This window comes from Pseudophryne corroboree, chromosome 3, assembly GCF_028390025.1.
Source record: "Pseudophryne corroboree isolate aPseCor3 chromosome 3, aPseCor3.hap2, whole genome shotgun sequence".
Classification (NCBI taxonomy): Eukaryota; Metazoa; Chordata; class Amphibia; order Anura; family Myobatrachidae; genus Pseudophryne; species Pseudophryne corroboree.
In genome coordinates this window covers 769,965,255-769,970,220 of record NC_086446.1, presented here as the reverse complement: position 1 = coordinate 769,970,220, position 4,966 = coordinate 769,965,255, and the positions used below count along the sequence as shown (strand labels likewise).

The 4,966-nt window shown below is 41.2% G+C and overlaps 2 pseudogenes; one reads left to right on the top strand and one right to left on the bottom strand.

The window, feature by feature from the left end:
* Positions 1 to 440: 440 nt before the first annotated feature.
* LOC134896055 (5S ribosomal RNA) lies at positions 441 to 559 on the bottom strand (annotated as a pseudogene).
* A 1,199-nt stretch (positions 560 to 1,758) lies between these two features.
* Positions 1,759 to 1,877, top strand: LOC134896054 (5S ribosomal RNA; annotated as a pseudogene).
* Positions 1,878 to 4,966: the final 3,089 nt, after the last annotated feature.

Genomic DNA, 4,966 nt, shown 5'->3' with positions numbered 1-4,966 from the left:
TTAAGGGAGATTCTGAATCTCTCTCTACTATTCTCATGAAAATCTAAAATTTGATTTTAATAAAGTAATAGATGAGATGATAGTGACACCTAAGATGAAAATATCGAAATTGATTTCAAACTAAGAAGAAAAAAACAAAGTTTCTGATAGGAATCACAATGGCATAGGATGTGACCACAGTTTGTAGTAAATTTTTAGATATAGGTATATTAACCAATGCCAAATGTGATAAATTTATCCTGGTATCCTAATAGAGGTAAATTGCCAATTCTAGCTTTCACGTCAGTAATAAGCGTATAAGGTAATATATGTAAATTCAGATAATGATATATTTAACAAGTCTGTAATCAGACACTTAAGAGAGGGAAAAAAAGGGGTGAAATTCAGTAGGGTCAAAGGTTGCTCCAACACTTCTGCTTTTCACACTTGGATACAGGTATCAATTACTGCACCCGATATTCCCTAGTAGTCTCCCACCTAGGTACTATTCAGGCTCCTCACTGCTTAGCTTCCAAGATCAGGCGAGATTGGGCGTAGCCAGAGAGATATGGCAGTAATATTACCTAGATTGTGAATGAGAGAGTGTATGGTTATTGGCATATACCAAGACAGCACTTCTATTTTAATGAGTGCTGAATGAGTGAGGTATAGGAAACATTTAAGCACAAGGCCCGCCTCCTGTTGTTCGCCGCACTATATATGAATAGTGGACGAAGGGGCGGGTTGCCTGTGCTTATAGGAAAAAAAGTGAGAGGGATGAAATTACACAGGTATCTTAAAGTTTTCTTTGATATTCAAAGATTCAAAGTAGGGATCATAAGATCATATGTTATCCTAGGTGATAATTTGTATCTCTTGGAGTACCTGAGGTAAGTTTTGAAAATATATGAGGAGAACTGAATTACCAATATTGTAATATATTACTTGTTTATCACACTGATTGTCATTTAGTAAAAGAGAATGAAAAAGTTGACAAGAAAGAATAATTAAGCAATTTTACCTGTTGGTAGATCAAAGATTAAATATCAAATCTCAAATTTTCAAAATTTAACATAAATGATACGATACCAGGTAAGGTGGTGGGCTGAACCGTGCACTGTTCAGCACCACTTAACACAGACGGCCGTTTCACCTGAGGTGGCTTGTTCACTGTGTCACAGTGAACAAGCCACCTCAGGTGAAACGGCCGTCTGTGTTAAGTGGTGCTGAACAGTGCACGGTTCAGCCCACCACCTTACCTGGTATCGTATCATTTATGTTAAATTTTGAAAATTTGAGATTTGATATTTAATCTTTGATCTACCAACAGGTAAAATTGCTTAATTATTCTTTCTTGTCAACTTTTTCATTCTCTTTTACTAAATGACAATCAGTGTGATAAACAAGTAATATATTACAATATTGGTAATTCAGTTCTCCTCATATATTTTCAAAACTTACCTCAGGTACTCCAAGAGATACAAATTATCACCTAGGATAACATATGATCTTATGATCCCTACTTTGAATCTTTGAATATCAAAGAAAACTTTAAGATACCTGTGTAATTTCATCCCTCTCACTTTTTTTCTTTTTTTCCTATAAGCACAGGCAACCCGCCCCTTCGTCCACTATTCATATATAGTGCGGCGAACAACAGGAGGCGGGCCTTGTGCTTAAATGTTTCCTATACCTCACTCATTCAGCACTCATTAAAATAGAAGTGCTCTCTTGGTATGTGCCAATAACCATACACTCTCTCATTCACAATCTAGGTAATATTACTGCCATATCTCTCTGGCTACGCCCAATCTCGCCTGATCTTGGAAGCTAAGCAGTGAGGAGCCTGAATAGTACCTAGGTGGGAGACTACTAGGGAATATCGGGTGCAGTAATTGATACCTGTATCCAAGTGTGAAAAGCAGAAGTGTTGGAGCAACCTTTGACCCTACTGAATTTCACCCCTTTTTTTCCCTCTCTTAAGTGTCTGATTACAGACTTGTTAAATATATCATTATCTGAATTTACATATATTACCTTATACGCTTATTACTGACGTGAAAGCTAGAATTGGCAATTTACCTCTATTAGGATACCAGGATAAATTTATCACATTTGGCATTGGTTAATATACCTATATCTAAAAATTTACTACAAACTGTGGTCACATCCTATGCCATTGTGATTCCTATCAGAAACTTTGTTTTTTTCTTCTTAGTTTGAAATCAATTTCGATATTTTCATCTTAGGTGTCACTATCATCTCATCTATTACTTTATTAAAATCAAATTTTAGATTTTCATGAGAATAGTAGAGAGAGATTCAGAATCTCCCTTAAATTTTGTCCTTCTCTTTTAGGACTATAGGTGTATAGATATATATGTGTGTGTTTGTCAAGGTACTATATTTTATCATATTCCAAATTAAAAGTTAAGTTTTATTAAGCGTGCCCCAACACAGAGTCTCTCTTTTTCTCTATAAACAATATCGTCCGATCCGGCAGATCGGACGTTATATCATTCACATCACATATGTATAACAATGCACAGGGTGTTGAAAGCAACGACACTGAATATATGAATAATTGTAAATGCAACAATGCATAAGATGTAATAAGCAACGTAATAAATATGAAAGCAACAATGCTCAAAGATGTTATAAACAACTAGACTGGAATTACATGCAACAATGCACAGGATATATACAATAAAGAAACGCAGGCAAAGTAGTGTCTGTGTGGAGACTACAGAAACCTTAATACGAGGCTAGCTGGATCTTATCAGTCAATCAGTCTGGCAAGGTCTCCGAGTCATATATATAACACAGGCAGACAGGATCTCATACGCGCTGACAGGTTCATACTAAAGCAGGAACTATCACCACCGAATTGGGAGAGGCCAGGAAGGGAATATAAATGGTGTTGCACCAATCAGAACCCAGTCATGAGATAAATGAAAGGACATGCAGCTGTGCTGCTGCAAATCCACAATACAGAGCTGTACTCGTTGCCCAGCAACCGGGAACGCTGCCTGCGTCTAGCGTCCCGGTTGATAGGCGCTCGCGGCTCCCAGTCCCCCCAGCGGTAGCGTTGCTACGCGTAGGGCAGGACCCGGAAGTGCCGGCTGATGGAGGAGGTGCAGCATCCCGGTCGCTAGGCAACAGTCAGGACCTGCCTCCTCCACGAGCCGCGGCTAACAGTGGGCTACATGCAAAAGCAGCCAGTATTTACCCTGCACAGAAAAAATATACATGTATTTGCTCCCCTTGCATAGCAGCATGGTTCATACCAGAAAATAGGATTTTAATTACCTACCGGTAAATCCTTTTCACGTAGTCCGTAGAGGGTACTGGGGTCCACATTAGTACCATGGGGTATAGACGGGTCCACTAGGAGCCATGGGCACTTTAAGAAATCAATAGTGTGAGCTGGCTCCTCCCTCTATGCCCCTCCTACCAGACTCAGTCTAGAAACTGTGCCCGAGGAGAAGGACATACTTTGAGAGAAGAATTTAACTGAACAGTGGTGAGATTCGAACCAGCACACACAAACAAGAGGAAAGCCAAACTAACCAAACTGAACAGAAACAGCAACAGCTGAACCAACAATAATACTTAACTAAGTAACAGGACAGGAAATACGAAGCGCTGGGCGAGAGCCCAGTATCCTCTACGTACTACGAGAAAAGGATTTACCCGTAGGTCAGAGGTTCCCAAACGCAGTCCTCAAGGCACCCCAACAGTCCAGGTTTTAGGTATAGGCATGGCTCAGCACAGATGGTTAAATCAAATTGACTAGGGTGCTAATTAAGTCACCTGTGGCCAGACATGGATACATTTAAAACCAGGACCGTTGGGGTGCCTTGAGGACCGAGTTTGGGAACCTCTGCCGTAGGTAATTAAAATCCTATTTTCTCTTATGTCCTAGAGGATACTGGGGTCCACATTAGTACCATGGGGATGTACCAAAGCTCCCAAACCAGGTGGGAGAGTGCTGAGGTTCCTGCAGAATTGATTGATCAAACTGAAGGTCCTCAGAGGCCAAAGTATGGAACTTGTAGAACTTAGCAAACGTGTTCGATCCTGACCAAGTAGCTGCTCGGCAGACATATAAAGCCGAGACACCCCCGGGCAGCCGCCCAGGAATAACCCACTGACCTAGTAGAGTGGGCCTGTACTTTCTGAACCGGCAATCCTGCCGATGAATAAGCATGCTGGATGGTAAGCCTGATCCATCGAGCAATAGACTGCTTTGAAGCAGGACACCCAATTTTCTAGGGATCATAGAGAACAAACAGCTATTTTCTGTGACAAGCTGTCTTCTTCACGTAGATCCTCAAGGCCCTCACAACATCCAGGGACTTTGAGGTAGCAGAGGTGTCAGTAAGCACCAGAACCACAAGAGGTTGGTTGATATGAAATGCAGACACCACCTTAGGAAGAAATTGCTCACAAGTTCTGAGTTCAGCTCTATCCTCATGAAAAACCAAATAGGGGCTTTTGTGAGACAAGTCCCCCAGTTCGGACACATGCCTTGTGGAAGCCAAGGCCAACAGTGTGACAGTCTCCCACGTAAGAAACTTAACGTCAACCTCCTGTAAAGGTTCAAACCAGTCCGATTGCAGAAACAGCAACACCATGTTAAGATCCCAAGGTGCCATGGGAGGCACAAAAAGCGGTTGGATGTGCAGAACCCCCTTCAAGAACTTCTGAACCTCAGGGAGGGAAGTCAATTGTTTCTGGAAGAAAATGGACAAAGACGAAATCTGGACTTTCAAGGGGCCCAAACGTAGGTCCACATCCACACCTGACTGTAGAAAAAGGAGAAAACGTCCCAGTTGAAATTCCACTGCAGGAAATTTCCTGTTTTCACACCATGAGACAAATTTTTTCCTAATACGGTGGTAATGTTTAGACGTTACCCCTTTCCTAGCTTGGATCAGGGTTGGAATAACCTTGTTTGGAATACCTTTCCGGGCTAAAATCTGAC